Source organism: Syngnathoides biaculeatus, chromosome 13 (genome assembly GCF_019802595.1).
Source record: "Syngnathoides biaculeatus isolate LvHL_M chromosome 13, ASM1980259v1, whole genome shotgun sequence".
NCBI lineage: Eukaryota > Metazoa > Chordata > Actinopteri > Syngnathiformes > Syngnathidae > Syngnathoides > Syngnathoides biaculeatus.
Genome location: NC_084652.1, coordinates 4,304,000 through 4,320,959, shown reverse-complemented (window position 1 = coordinate 4,320,959; position 16,960 = coordinate 4,304,000). Strand labels below are relative to the sequence as shown.

The window sequence follows — 16,960 nt, the reverse complement described above, 5'->3', positions numbered from 1 at the left end:
TGCGGCTTATGTGGTGAAGCGGCCGCAAGGGGGCACTCGAGTGGAAAAGGTAATAGTGACTCTGGAGGAAAATATGTGCCGAGGAAGTGACTTTTACCGATATTGATTTTTTTTAACCGGCCCTGTTAGCGCTGCGCTAACCTGTAGCTGCTGTGTTACTGCCGTGTCTCAGTGATTTTTACCAGTATGTCTTTTTTTTTTTTTTTTTTAACTGGCCCTGTTAGTGCCACAGTAGTGATACCACCACGCTAGTGTTAGTCCGCGCTGGCCTTGTTAGCGCTGTGCTAGCGTGTTGCTACTGTGTTATTGCCGTCTCTTAGTGATTTAGGTGTTTTTGTTTTTTTTTTTTAACCAGGCCTGTAGTGCTATGTTTTGTTTTGTGTTTTTTTACCTTTTTTTTTTTTTTTTGGGTGTTGCTATGTTAAGTTAAGCTAAGATATTAAAACTTTGAAAACTGCTGTGTGCCGTCTTTCTTTGTAAATATCTCGTGTTTCAATGTGGGCACTTGCGGCTTATGTATGTACCAAGTGGTATTTCCTTTACAAATGTACTGGGTGAAGTTTATAATCCGGTGTGCTCAATAGGCCGGAAATTACGGTACATTACTCCCAGTGCCAGTCTATACCACTTGACCCCAAATTATTGCAATTCCATCTGATCAACTAATTCACCATTTATTAAAATGAAACAATCAATCTCCACCGGATTGTAGGAGTTAATGATGGGAAAAACACACTTGGAGATTGTCAGAATACAAAGCACCATATTTTAAGTATTGTCTAAAATTAGTTGACAACGTGAACGCTGGACTGCAGCGCACAAACAGGTGCAACCTTTTGTCACGCTTGCACGACTAGAATCCTTCGCTTTGGTTGGCCGAGTAGGGTCGCGTTTTAAGAAGACACATTAGCTTGGAATCAATTTCCCCTTTGTACGTTCAATTATGGAACGCCCGTAAAGATACAGTAATTGAACGCCTATAAATTGTGACGAGGAAACATTAATTAAATTGCACACTTAAATCTATGGCAAACGATCCTCATTCTGACAAAAAAAAGGCATGCCAGGGATTCTTATGAACTAAAGCGGTGATGATTTAATGGTATTTTTCGACATTAAATATAATTCACGATAACTGGTTTCCATATGGTCGCAGTATCAGTATGAGCAAACATTCGACAATTAAAAAAACAGGATATTAAGAGGATGCATGCGCCGTCATAAGGAGGGTTTATAAGGGACCTTGTATTCTGATTAAAAACTGGTTGAGCCCACACCAAGTTAAGATTTTATATATATATATATATATATATATATATATATATATGCTATCATTTACACACAAATACAACCAGAGGTTGTATGCCATGAATAGCTTGTTTTTAACTGCTTACTATAAAGTGTAAAAATAATCCCAACTGCTGTGCTAAGTCGACAACTGACGTCCATCTTGATGAGTAAAATGATGTTTACGTTGATGTGCTCATGTCACACAATTGTTCTGATTAAATAAAGTGAGTATTTTTACACCGGACTGGAAAAGATCACATCACACGTAAACAGTTGACCAGAGAGCATCAGAACCATTTCAATCGGAATGATAAAAAAAAAAAAAAGGCGGAGGTGTAAATCCGGTTATAGACATAAAATTTCAAAATGTTCAACTTACAACGAATGAGTTCATTGGCCACAACATAAAAAACAAAAGCTCTCAATTGTGTATGTGTATGTTCGGGTCGTTGCCCGACTCACGAGACCTGTAGATTTCAGTAGCCAGTTTTAAACTGTCGGCACTTGACAAAACTAACCCGGGCAACATGTCTACCACATTGATATTTAGTAGGCATGTATTTCAGGAGATGCCCCACCAAAGAAATTTCAAGAGCCCGTGCCTGGAAAAAAAAAAAGGCAGGAAGCCTGCCACTGTGATCTGCCACTAATTCAAAAAACTTGTATTTGTGACGGTGAAATTTGGTGACTGACCAACTATTAACCACAAAATTCAAGTAGTGCAGCTGCATAACAGCAGGACTCAACCAAACATATTGGAACCAACGAAGTCCAAACTCCGAAGCAATTCAAAGGGACCTTACTCACAGAAATCTGCTCCAGATATACTAATTGCCTTCAACCTCTGTAAAACACGTCCTCAGTTTGCGACCAAATTCTAATTTGCACGCCAGCAACGCAACTCGCTAGTAGTAGTTTTTAAATGCCAAAACCACAATTTTACTCAAGCTACGACTATCATTGTGGAATGAGAAAGTTGACAAGTCGGTTCAAACGGTACACTGCACGACTAAGGCCGACATCAAGAACCACTTGAAAAAAAACAGATTCAGTGAATAAATGATTTGGAAAAATCACTCAGCTCTCTTACTCCAATACGCCTTTATTCTAAATATAGGGGTGAGCGTAAGACAACCATAAGAAGAGTGTCCTGGACTATTTTAAAAATGAGAATGGTGGAGACTGTGCGCGGGGGGAGGTCAAGAGGACACAGAGAGTGTGGGGTGCTTCTATCAGTGGAGGTGGTGATGAAGGATTTAAAACAGGGGAGGGGGGTAAAAATTCAAGAACACACAAGTGGACACATGAGAGACCACTTTATTTGGCGGCCGCTAAAAATAGCGCAGCAAATGGTAGCAGAGGCTAAACCGGTACCGAGGCTCCTTTCTGCTTCCAGGCCACTGGAATCGATAGGCAGGGAGCCGGAGCGACGCTTCCCGGAGTCTGCAGCCAACAGTTGCAAGTGGGGGGCTGGGGGGTGGAGAAGGGATATGGAAAAGGGAGAGACGGGGGAGAAGGTGTGTGGCGCGGAGCAAAGCGGGAACTATTTTTTGCACGCCATGACTAAATATGGTCAGGGAGGGTGGCGGGACAAGACACAGGAGCAGCCCGGCAACAAGAACTGAGGCACGCTTCCAATGCTTGGCTTCACACAATGTGCTAAACGCTCAAGCTGCTACGCCACGTTGGCCCCCATGGCCCTTATTGGCTGCCACCGTCTTCTGCATGCCCTCTCTGGGCCACTGCAGGGACTACTCATCTAGAACATCTTTCACAAAATGTGGGTTCGGGACCCAAAAGGCGTCTTGCCGATCGTCACAGTAAAATGCTTGAAATCATCCATTTTCTTACACTTTTTTTCCAGCGGTGGGTATAAGCGTTTTCCTATAAAAAGAAAAAGTTTTTAGAAATAACTTTGATTTTAATGATCCATCTATGAGGTCGGACACTCAAGAAATTACTAATAATGACTCTGGCATACTTTACAGTCCTTCTGGCCGGTTGGCGCGGCTCTGCTGTAGCGCCCTTGGTGCAGGTGTCTTGGTAGCGAAAAACATAACTAATGGTCGTCCCTTCTGGGCGATAATATTCGTATAAACAGACACACTAACTCCGATTATGTTTGAGAACTGAAACTGCGACGCTTGCCTCAGTTACATAATTGTTCGATACTAGCACCGTGGTTCTTTTGTACTGATGAGGAAGAAGCGGACAAGTGCTGGCATAGAGGAGGAGGCTACACTAACACTTGATCGCTGGACAACCGTGGCCAATGAACTTCGGGGGCCGCCGAAGTAGCATCGTGCACCCATCATCGCCCAACCTTTTTTTGTCAGGACGTGTGGTGTGGGTGCACCGAAACGCCGGTCCCGGTACTTAGGGCAATTGGCAATGGTCTACAGTCCCTTAGCCAATCGTGACGCGCAACAGAATGTGGGGGTTTCCTTACCGCATCAGGATACCGAACACCATGAGCATTCATACGATGTAAAAAAATTAAAATAGATTAAAAAAAAAAAAACCTGCTACAATGTTAAAAATTACACACATGCACAAAATCTGTGTAAACCGCGTTGTAGCGAGGTAACACCTTTTTAATGTATGTATAACTGATTTTAATATTTCTGTCGGTCTTTAACTTCATTTTTCCTGAAACATTTTTTTAAAAATTACAGTATGTTGAAATATTTTAGAAAAGATTTTTAAAATTTTTTTCCAATGTTTCTTCATCTAATCAATGTGTGTATGACTAATTTGCATTGTTGGATATGTTCTTTATTACATAACCATTATTGCTTTGGTTCTCTTTAGACTGCAGGTGTTCCAGACCTTTTGAATTGCGAGTCCAATTTTGCAATATTGAGACAGTACCAATAACCAATAATTGTAATCACTAGGATCTTGTAAAGTGTGCTATGATTATTTATTGTTGGGGTACGTTGAGAAAATTGTGTCACAGAGATGTTATTAAGACACCTGGGAACTGGTTTAAATGTTGAAAATATTAAATGTGAGAGGGGAAAAAAAGCATGTCTTCTGTAAAGACCTTAACCAAGACTGAACATTTCCATTTTAGGATCAGCACCAAATGATTGGATTCACAAATCTAAAATGGATCAGCACCAAATTATTGGTAGTCGTGTTTTTCTTTGGTGCATGCGCGTCATAAAGTTGTAAAGAAAATGAGTAAAGTAATTGTATTTCATTATCTTGTAAACAACTAAACTGCAATAAAAAAGGCAACCTAAAATCAAGCAAAGTAAGTTTTCATGTCCTCTTTTTAGTTTCTGACAATAACGATAACAATCCTATATGCAGGCGCAATTGTTTCCTATGATGTCCTTTTCTAATATGGCACTAAAAATGTGCTTGTCAAATATTCAGCTAACTCCCTCACTCGAGTTGACAAAAGTGTATTTTACGAGCCAGATAAAGCTGCGCCGTGTGTGTGTGTGTGTGTGTCTCTGTGTGGAATATGAAAAGGGTAGAGTGGGAGGACCTTGCTACTCTTTAAAGCCTGTTCAATCGTCGAGGGCATCCTCCCCACTTTTCTTTTTTAAGCATGCATGTGATGGAGAGGAGAGTGCGGCAGATTTCTTCTTTTTTTTTGTTTCAGTCTCAGTGAGTCTCGGAAAAAAAAGGTGTACCACTTTTTTTTTTTTTTTTTTTTTTGGGTGTATGTGTGGGAATGTCCGCCGCTCGGCTCCCACCCCTCCCTCCGACGACTCTGGCAGTCATCTGCCTCCCCGTCCCTTCCCTCCCCAATCATGGAAGCTGATTCAGCGAGTCAGATGCACGCACATATACACGTACACGCGCGCACAACAGCGGCTGCAGCAGCTGGAGTGCTCTCGAGGTCATTACTGCACTTTCACTAGTGGGGATGAGTGGGGCGCGAGAGGGATGAGAATCTGATCTGACAGGTAATATTTGGATTGACTTTAACCCTGACAGGTTAGAAGCCGTGGAGTCAAAAAGGAAGGTGCTGCCGCTCCTGCTGCTGCTGCTGCTGCTGCTGCTGCGGTTGGCGGGGTGGGGGTGAGGGAAGTGGGGGTGGGATATACTGTTCTGCAGCAACTTAACCACACACAGTTTCTCCCTTTCTTAGAAGCCATAAAGAGCAGTACAGAGAGGATGCAGGATGCGCTGGAACAGGGAGTTGCTCCGGTCCACATGGATTTAAGCCCTTTTCTGCACTGTCCACACTATCTCTCTCATCTTTCTCCCTCCCTCCATCCCTCCCTCCCTGCTTCCTTCCCTCTCCAACCTTGCTCTCTCTTCCACCCTCACTCTGTCTGTTTCTGCCACTGACCGGACATGCTGCTGCTGCCGCCGCCGCCGCCACCACTGCCGCCGCAGCACGGCTTCTCTGGCTCATTAAGTATTGTTCTCGCGTGCTAACAAACGATGGGACTCGTTAACTCGCACCCGCTTTAATTCGTCCGAGGCATTGCCCATGGATACTCAATTTACTGGGACTTTGAATGTGCTTTTTTTTCCCCTCATCTTTTTCCCCCCTACTTTTTTTTTTAATTAAAGCGAGAGGCAGGGGAGGTCACGGTAAGTTGGAGGACACGGGACGGAACGCGGCATGATGAGGCATCGCAATAACGACAAGCACGCAGGTCAGGAGTTATGAGTGGGGCGGGTGTAGAGAAAGAGGATTGATGGCACACACAGCTGTGAGAAGTGTATTAACACAGATGTGGTGGAGAGAGGATGGATAACGGGGTGGATGTGTGTCACCGGCTGAACCCGCCTCGTCACTAAAGGCTGCTAACCCAGTTTATCCGTCATCTAAGCAAACGGCCTGCTGTTATAGGGGCAAAGACGGGACACGGCACAGTGCTGCAGTGCAACGGCCCAAACCAGAACAGACACCGGAGGACAATTCGCCGCTTCTCCGCAACCTCCGTCGGAGGACACGTCACACCTTTAGGACTCGTGCACCTGCCTTTGTCACCTCTGCCTCATTGCTATTCTGCCCACTAACAACATTGCACCACGTTTGGTTTACTTAAGATGGGGATAAAAAAAACAAAAAAAACCCCTAGTTTCATTTTTGCCCGCCCGAGTGTTCAAGCCCGCTGGTGAGATTAGTGTCAACTTGTGGAATGTGTTGGTCCAGGGCAAATATTCATTAGAGGCCTACTGAACATTTGGCAGCATGGTGCAAATGGCTATTGATCTGCGGCACCCCTTCCATAAAGGAACAGCTGCACCGTCCCCTTCAGTCCTGCCTTTGAAAAGGCGTCATTTTTTTTCCAACCTGGCGGTTTCCCCATCACGTGGGAAGTGGGACAACGCCTTCGTGCGAGGGAACTCCACAATGGCGACCAGAACAGGGATGTAAAGTTTAACACCTGACGGTCACCTCTCCCGTACTGTTGTCTTGAACGCAACTGTCGGCAACAAGATTTTACGTCACACTTGACGCTGGACGGTGCTTTTTTTTTTCTAGCTCCTTCCAGACTAAATCTATGAAAAATTGTAAGAGAACGCACTCCACAATTGGACATGTGCCATGGAAAACACTTGTGGGACAGTACTGACAAGTCCTTCAACAAAGGATGGGAGAAGTGAGTCTCACTTGTTTTTCTTACTTAATACCACTTTTGTGCCTTTCCATTATTCCCTTTTGCACAGCTGCCGGATATTACTACTACTATTTTATCGTCGAACCCTTGTGTTGGTACGATTCCCATAGAACAGTGTCAAAGGGACAAAAGAGAAGTTTTGAAACACTGCAATATCCCTCCTGGCCGTGTTCTGCGTGAAAGGAAGAAAGATAAAAGGCCACATCATCTGCTACGGCTCTGATGCCGTACATGAGCCAAAGAGATGGCTAAATATCCAAGTAGGCATATTCCCAAGCCACGATCCATAACACACAATCTATTTAGCGGCATCTCTGTGTGCGGAGGACAGGGGGGGTTTGTACGCGTGGCAAGAGCCCAGGAGGCAAAAGAGCAGAGGGGGGCCAGTGATCCACAAGTGCTGAGTGGGCATTAGCGCCTTCATGTGACCTATGGCCTGCCCCCGGTGCGCCTAAAGCCCAAATCCGACTCACAATAGCTTCCTGTTCCACTTGGATCACCCTTGTTTTCAAACATCAGCAAACGCAGCGAGCCGCTGGGGGCGTCGCTGACACAAGAGGAGCGGGGGTGCCATTATGGAGAGGGGGGGGGGGGGGCTGCGAGAAAAGTGGGAGGGCAGAAGTGAAAATATTAAGTATGGTCATTGAAACCCAGCACCGTGGACGCAGCGGAGGCCATCATATAAGACAAGGTGCGCACGGAGGAACCTTCCAGCAGAGCACGGATGGGGAAACCACCTTGAACCAGTCCATCAAGAAGACTTTTTTATCCATCTTTTTACTGCTGTACAAATGGGAGGTACTTTTCTGGAGGACAGTGGGGAGGGAGGAGGAACGGCCTAGTCGACTATGGTATGGACTGCGAGAGTTACGTTTCGGGGCGGCGGAGGGAGGGCTGGGAGAAGTGGGGGGGGGGGGGGGGAAGATCCCACTCAGCCTTACATGGCAACCAGAGGAAAGCCTCGAGCGTTGAAGTGAATTTATACTCAAAGTCATCTTACGGTGCAGACTACCATACTTGGGAGGGAAAAGCTGTGAAGGAAATTGTTCCGCTTGTAACTTCTTCGTCTCGGCCGAAAGGTGAGAAAGCGCGCGTGAGTGGGAAAATTTCATATCTCAACGTGACCTCCTCGGTGCACATACTTCTTTATGTACCCATATGAACATATGACAGCTATGGAATGTAAAGAAGTATGTATCCTGGGTGAGGTGCAAGTCTTCACTCAAGAAGAAATGTGTACTCTTGTGTTAATGTGCCTCTAATCATCATGTGAGAGCTGGGTAAAGAAAGAGAAAGAAAGAGTGAGAGAGAAAGAGAGAGAGTGAGAGAGAGATGTAAGGCTCATGCATTAGCTATACTGTCTCTGGGCAGCCTCACTGCAGCACTCAGCGCTCTAGGGGAACTCATCGCTTCGGCAAACTGGCTGACTTAGCCAATAAAAACCTCTCACCCAAGATATGACGGCACTTCATTGGGCAATTATAGAGACTACTGTTAAAATATAGTGACAATGTTATTTTTTTTTTTTTTAGTAGCACCCCCCCCCCCAAAAAAAAAAAAAACAGCCGCCCTCTAACACTTCACGGAGGGCACAATGCGGGCATGTAACAGTGCCCGGAGCCATTTTTGCTGCAGTTGGCCCGCTGTACTGTGGCGGTGCCTTAATACCGCCGTAATCTTTCCCCCCCACGTGGTTCGTGAGAAACAAGGTGGAAAAATGCGCCAAAACGCCGCCATTGTGCAATAATAGTTGCTGAGGGGGCAGAACGCAACGCTTGTATCATACAGCTTCCACGGTCTTGTGTGTTTAACTGTGACCAGCCTCCCTTTATCAGTCGGCCCCAAACGCACGCCGAACTGACTAACCCCCAACCCCGCTCCCTTCCACCCTCTTTGTTCACGTTTGCAACGCTTGCCAAATGCTTTTGCCGGGCCGCGTGGCAGTCAGATTAGAGCATCGAAAAAAGTGACAATACGGGATCAACTCTGGCCTGTCAGCTATTTCCAAACTGGGGATGGACTCAAGCAAAACAATACGGACGCAGGGTTTACTGCGAGCTATTTGATAACCATCACCTGTTAGAGTGTAAAAATGTGTATAATATCCAATATTATAACTTTAAAGATTAATTTTAAAGTTTACTGACAATCATTCGAACGAGTAAATTGCCTCTCAAACGTCAGAACTTTGACAAGGAAACGCACTTTAAAAAGAATATGCGGTTTTATTACAATAGGCGTACTCAAACTTTAAAAGTAAAGCATTGTTTTCAGAAGGTAATTTCAGAATTTAATGTCACATTTTTTGTTGCTTTGAAAGTGGATGCCGTGTTTTCTAAAGATAATGAACACAATGACAAGTAAATTTTTGTTTTCAACAGCGAGTACCAAAGTTTTTGTAAAAGAACAAATAAATCACCAAAGTAAACGCAATGCTGAATCATTCGGGTGGAGAGCAAACACTTTTGATGCAATCCTAATATCACAAAAGTAGTAATGACGAAGCCCCAAAACAGTGACTTAAAAAAAAAAAAAAGATAATTACATTAATGATATTTTCATAAATTAATAACAGCCATTGGATGAGAAAATCCTCACGTGTATAAATCTAAATTCAAGTTTAATTGTCTCAAGCAAAGCTTTTTGTGAGTGCTGCGCATTTGTTGGAGGCCTTCATTAACAACAACCTGCTGTCTGAGTGACACGCACAGCAGACGCTGACATTATCAGACGGGCAGTACGTTAGGCAGCTATCGCCGGGCTTTTTTGCCCTGTTATGGGCCCTTCGCCGAGGTGGGCGGCCCGAGCGCGTGTTGCTTTGCGTGCGCATATGTACGTTACAAATAGAACTGCCTGTGCTGTCGAGCCGGCCTGACGCTGACCTCCATCTTGTCTGCACCCGGCCCGTTGCGTATGCCTCAGCTGTCGCGCACCCACTTTGAGACACTGGCTCGTGCCTTGGCACAGGGAACCAACGTCAATAATTATAAACGGCCGACTGTGCTCCTGACATTTCCTGCTGACAAAGTAATGTCAGGGAAATATTTATTATGTTTAACACGGACTTGGAAAATGACTTCGAGAAGGCACCTGCCGACATATGAATGCATCTCCCTCTAGCAGCCGTTTAAGAGGATGAAGACAATTTTGATTATTTTTGCTTTTAGAAAATACGATAAAATTAAATTCTCTCAAATAAAATAATGCCAGAGAAATACAAACTAATAAAAGAATTTGCCAGTGTGTAAAGGGAAGATTAGTTCACTAAAAGGGGATTGAACACGTTTAGGAAGTAAGTACATTTTTGGCCCATTGATATAAAATAGTAATAGTCATAACAATGCTATAACTATCCACTTATATACAATAATATAATAAACTAAAAAATACAAATAAAATGGGATCCGAATCCCCCACGAAATAATGTCGCAAAAAGAATAATAATTTTTTAAAAAAACAAGGTGAAGGAGGTATACCTTAAAATTAAGCCCAGTTTTTATTTACTTTTGTGGCTTTTCATTTTTATATTCAGTTAAACCGGTTGAGATGCAGCATGTTATTTTCAAAAGGCTCCAAACTTAAAGGTAAGGAAATATTTTTTTTCGTGTTACTCCCCTGTTACTTCTTTAAGCCAAAGTGGGATAATCAACCGGCAGAAAATTAACAAATTAGTTTTGCGAGAAACAATGTGTACTGTCACACGAGTGTAAAGCCCACAAAGGTGCACTCCGTTGTCACTTAAACCATATATTCTGGACTACAAATCAGTCTGCTGAACATAGACAAGCGACTTAAATGACTGTTCTGACGTGACACCCACAGGGTTGCATGAGGAGTACAAGTGCGTTTGAAAGTGTGCAGATGAGGATGTGTCCGTCCGAGTGACCCGAGCGAACGCACACTTGCAGGAGGGCCCATCTGTCACCGGCTGTAATTGCTTCATGACTTCAGGACATTTGACTCGAGTGCTACAGATTATTATTATCTTTTTTTTTTTTTTTTCCCCCGCCCCAGAAAGCAGTTACAATGTGTGTGTCGGGACAAGTATAGAAAGGCAGGGTGAATGACAAAGTAGTAGTTGCGTGGAGGAACTGTGTGTGTGTGTGTGTGTTGAGGGTGTTTTAGAGGAGATCTGCTGGTTTGATTATGGGACATCATTCTGAAGGTCTAAAGAGAGCGATATCCCACAATGCTTTGCTAAAGCTGGTAAAATGGAACCAAATCACCTCTTGAATGGATTTGGTCCCCTTCAACCAGCTGTAGCTATGCTTTGATGACTGCAGGGACGACTGAGGTGTCGGCCTTCAAACAACCCCTTGTGATTGACGCGTTCCATGCTGAATGTCTCATTTTAACAGAACAATAAAGTCATTGCTCCAAACTTTTTGCCCTGGTCCCCCTTTTTGGTATGCTGAGCACGCCATCGGTGGTCAGTTTTCAAAAATAGCAGGACCAGACGTGCAGCGTGGGCTATTTCAGGCGCTTACCACTCTCACTGGTCCTGTGTGGATGGATGGCGGAGACGCCTCCTTAAATGACTGTCGCTGGACGCTAACGGCCGATTACGCACCGGGCGGGGAGGCTGGCGGTTAATGCGACTCGGCGTGGCTGTGACGGCAATGTAAAACGAGCTAAATGGCTCTGCAAATGTGTCTGAAATGTAGAAATCCTATCGCCTACACTGAGTTGGAAAGCAAATTGACACACCCTTAAACCATCCAAACATGTATTTGCAGTCAGTCAAACGCCAATGATAAACACCCAAAAAGCGGTACGGTTTTTAAATGAACCCAAATTTCAAAAGTTTAAACCACTGACACGTGAATGTCCAGAAATGTTATCTCAGTGAGCATCTAAAGGGCAGGTGTCAATCGAAAGGCCCGTGGGGCTCATTTGGTCCTCCACGTCATTTGATACGGCCTGTGAAACTAGTCTAGAAAGTGCCCTTGACTTCTGTTCAAAGCTAGCTAGAAAGGAATAACCATAATGCAGATGCAATTATCTAAAATGATGGAGCAGACACAGAACATACTAGATTAGGGATAAGAAGTGTACATTAACTGCCTCATGCTTTAGCTACACACCTCATGCATAAACAAACGCAGTCCAGCCAAAGCTTCGGGCGAGCCATGTTTTTTTTGTTTTGTTTTTGAAATAACTACGGCACAAACGCCATTTTCAACAGCATTTCAAACGACCTGCGATAACAAATGCCATTATTAATGTTCTGGCTGTTCAAACAGTTACTGTTGCACATTTCCTTGCCGCCTTCATTTCTGAAAGACAACACCACGGATGTTGCACTTTTCCGAAAAAGAAAAGACTGACGCTGCTGTTTCATTTTCAATGTCATTATAGCCGGTCTTGTTCACACAAAAGATAGGTGGTTTGTTTAGCAATTTCTTCCCTTACTGTGCCAAATCTGAACAAAACCATGACATTAGCGCTAAAGCACATACCAAATGTTGACTTTTGGACACTTTTTTTTTTTTTTTTTTAAACCAAAATGCTTGTGAAAATTTCACTCACACAACGAATAAACGAGCTCAGTTTAGTGAGTAGCAAAATGTTACCTTTTTGTAAAGTTGGGACAGGTTTTCGGAGGGCAACAACTTGAGCTAATCAAACCATCCATCCATTTTCTTTGCCGCTTATCCTCACGAGGGTCGCGGGGAGTGCTGGAGCCTATCCCAGCTGTCAACGGGCAGGGGGCGGGGTACACCCTGAACTGGTTGCCATCCAATCGCAGGGCACATGGAGACAAACAGCCACACTCACAATCACACCAAGCGGCAATCTAGAGTGTCCAATTAATGTTGCATGTTTTTTGGGATGTGGGAGGAAATCAGCGTCCCTGGAGAAAACCCACACAGGCACGGGAAGAACATGCAAACTCCACACAGGCGGGGCCGGGATTGAACCGGGTCCTCAGAATTGTGAGGCCAACTAATTCACTGGAAATTATTTTGTACGAATTTAATTTCTTATATCAGCCAATTAGAAACGTGGGTTAGTTTGACTGTGGAAGTTCCTCATCGAGTGCTTTCACCGCTGGGCCTCATCAGATGGCGCACTGTAAAACGCGCAAGAGGGAATCTGACAAATCCAACACCATCAATGAACACTGTCGCTACACCTGTTTTAGTTTGTGATCCGTGTTGTTATACAACCATCACGGCGCTGTCTTGACAGCTATAAGCTGCCAGTGTGGGAGCAGAGTGATTACCATATGTGGTCGGGCTTGGTGTATGTGCATTGCCAAGCTAAAAGAAATGGTAAATGTTACAGTGTGAGTACAGGCATTGGAAGGAAGGAGACTTGTTCAAACGGTATAGAGGAACCACTGCCGGGCTTTTTCGGTGCCCCCCCCCCCAACATTTATGAGTCATGCGCTATTAATCTGTAAACTGTTTACAGTTTTCGAGCAGGTACTGGCTTCCAGCGGCCCGAGGGGAAAGACACAGAGATGAGCCAGGCTGAGACAGCAGTAAACACGCGACATGGGGAGAAAAAAAAACTCCTGTCCGACAACACGTTGAAGCAACGTATACAGTATATATTTCTCTTACAGTTATTGGACACTGTAAAACATGACGGCACTATGCATCAAAATACTTAGGTAGGCCTGGATGGAAACGGGCGAAACTACAATACATGCTCACCGTGTACTCAACTAAAAAATGACTTTGGTGTAACAATTATAATTGAACCAAAACAGGCCCTAAACATCACACCCAAAATAGCATTTCAGACAAGACAATTCAGTGAGCAACAAACCATTAACCTAGTGCCAGATTTTGCTTTTCTTTTTTTTGCAACATTGGGGCAGCAAGAGATGTTAAAAGAGAAATATGAGACCCTGGATTACACAGAGTATGCAGAGTAACTAAGTAAAAGTAACTACAAAGTGCATTTTACGTGAAAGAGGGAGCTAAGTCGAAAGGCGAAGCTCTCAATTTACCAGTCGATCTACGTTCCTACCCTCACCTACGGGCACAAGCTGTGGGTCGTGACCGAAAGAACAAGATCCCGGATCGAAGCGGACAAAAAGAGTCTCCTCCGCAGGATGTCCGGGCTCTCCCTTAGAGATAGGGTGAAAAGCTCGGTCATCCGGGAGGGGCTCAGAGTCGACCCGCTGCTCCTCCGCATTGAGAGGAGACGGATGAGGTGGCTGGGGCATCTGAATCGGACGCCTCCCTGGTGAGGTGTCCCGCGCGTGTCCCACCGGAAAGAGACCCCAAGGGACGACCCAGGACACGCAGGAGAGACTATGTCTCTCGGCTGGCTTGGGAACGCCTCGGGATCCCTCCGGAAGAGCTGGAAGAAGTGGCTGGGGAAAGGGAAGTCTGGGTATCCCTGCTGAAGCTACTTCCCCCGCGACCCGACCCAGAAAAGTGGTAGATAATGGATGGGTGTCCCATTTAAGAATATTATCTGAACTCGCATTCAAAAGAGTAAAATGAGTCTGTTACCTACTAGCTAACACAAAATCCTACAAACTCAGTCGCTTGTTTTCAAAAGGTACCAAATATGTTTTATGAACATGATTAATTAATTATTAATGTCTACGTGGGTTTTCTCCACATTTCCTCCTACATCCCAAAAACATGCATTAATTGAAGACTGTAAAATTGCCTATAGACGTGAGTGGTTGTTTGTTTATATGTGCCCCGCGATTGGTTGGCAACGAATTCAGGTTGAAGATAGCTGGGATAGGCTCCGGTACTCCCTCGACCCTTTTGAAGGTACCGTATTTTCTGCACTATAAAGGTGCACCGAATTGTAGGGGACACCTTCCATGACTGACCTATTTTAAAGGTTTTTCCATATATAAGGCGCATAGAATAGACGCTACAGTAGAGGCCGGGGTTACGTTATACATCCATTAGATGGGCTGTGCTAAAAGCTCAAAATTGATCCATATATAAGGTGCACCTGATTATAAAGCGCACCGTCAGCTTTTGAGAAAATTAAAGGCTTTTAGGTGCGCCTTATAGTGCGGAAAATACGTAATTGGCTCAGAAAAAGGATGGATAATTCCAGAAACAAGTTTCTTTGGTCAATTGAAGAATGAATACTTGTTTGTCTTTATGTGCCAATTACGGCCAGTTTAAGGTGTACTCCACTTCTGGCCCAAAGTCAGCGTGAAGAAGAAGGATAAGCAGTACATAAAATAGACGCATGGGGTTATTAACTTTTGGACAGATATGCCCTCCGGCGTTCAGGGATGTTTTGATGTATTACTGTGGTTATCTTATTTTTACACTTAAGAATGCAAAAATGTGACTTAAATTGTTGTGTGTACAGTTAAAGGTTTTATGATTAACAATTCGACTGGAAGTAATTATTTCAATAATTAGAAAGTAAGACAAATTTGATGAGTTATACCTCAATAAAATTCATTTTCATCTCCAGGTGATTAAATCTACATGTTAATTTTCCAACAGCTATAAATTGCGGGGAACTATAGTGTTGCTTCAACGGGTTATGTATAAAAGGCTCTGAAGTGGCTATTTTGAAGTATTTCTGTGTAAAAAAAAAAAAAAAAAAAACCTTTTTTTTTTTTAATCTGCACATGCCAGGTCTCTCTTTGATATCCATAAGATGAAGGGCCTCATATCACAGAGCAATCTCAAAGCACTTTTTCCCCACCCAAAAACACATCAAGGATACTTTTTAAAAAAAAAAAAAAATTCAATTGAAACATCCACCTGTACCACTAGAACACACACCAGGTGGGTAGTTTAGCCTTACCCTGGGGGGGAGAGATTTTCAGGGCTTTAGGACTTGTGGGCTGGCCAGCCAGGCTCGCTGATATTGGAGGAGCTGGAGCGTGGAATAAAAGTAAATGGGCAAACTATAGAAAGGGGACGTATATCTTCTTGTCTGTGAGGTGACCAGGGGGACAGAAACTGTATTACACACACACACACACACACACACAAACACCCACAACAGGGGCCATGACAGAGGCCATACTGCACTCCAGCATTTTTCATTTCCAAGTCCAGAGTCCTCTGCTGAACCCCACCTCTTCCTCTCTCTCTCTCTCTCTCTCTCTCTCTCTCTCTCTCTCTCTCTCTCTCTCTCTCTCTCTCCTTTATAATCAGCAACCTGCTGTACAATCATAAACCACAAGAAACTGTTTACGTTATTTGCAGAGAAGCAATTTCAAGCGCACGTTTGCCAGCCTTAAACCTTTAAATAAAGACAGTACACATTTTTAAAGATGCATGGTATGTGCATTGCATTGCTTTAGAGTGAGGTAAGGGGCAGATTGAGCGATTTATCAGCACCTCATCACAACACTTATGGACAGGCTAGTTGAAAAGCACATAGCCTTAAAATTGTAGGAAAATATACATGAGTGGAGGGATTGCAAATAAATACACCCCTCTCACGAATTTATCTACCAATTCTTTTATGAGTCATTTTTTGTTAGGACAGAAAAACAAACCAATTGTCTTTAAACACTTTTTTTAAATATATTTAATCAGGATTAAACGCTCCATACTTTTAACTTTATGTGCAATGTCTTTTTAGATTTTTTTTTTTATATGCCTGGTTGATGAGTCCAATGCTGAGAGAAAAGTGAGCGTTGACAATCTATTCGGTTGGCTTGAGGCAAATGTTCTGCAGTTCCTCACGCCAATTAAATTGATGCCAAGGAGGGAAGAGGGGAATGCTGTTCAGCATGGAATTGCAAACACACTCACAGACACCGCAAGATCTTCAACCCTGACCCCATACTGTCCATCAAGAGCTCCAGATAATAAACCTGATAATGACAGGGGGGTCCCTTTAATGCACTTGTGGGTTTGAAAACAAAACAAAAAACAATGCATGGGACACAAAAATAGCCGCAGCCAATGACAATTCCTAAGCCTGGGATAGACGCTTTAGGCCTGGAGCAACAGCGACTACATAAACAAAAGAAAGAACGCTTTTCACAGTCTGTTGGGGAGATGAGACCAGAGTATAACCCATTGAGGAATGACACTGAGGTCATAAGGAAGCCACAAAAAAAAAAATAAGAATAAAAACAAAACTCTGTTCTGCGAGGTAACAGATGA

At 43.8% G+C, this 16,960-nt stretch overlaps 1 protein-coding gene across 5 annotated transcripts in view; it reads right to left on the bottom strand.

Annotated features, from left to right (window-relative positions):
• Positions 1-16,960, bottom strand: part of mib1 (MIB E3 ubiquitin protein ligase 1) — a 71,676-nt gene that overhangs the window by 35,376 nt on the left and 19,340 nt on the right. The window lies entirely within an intron of this gene.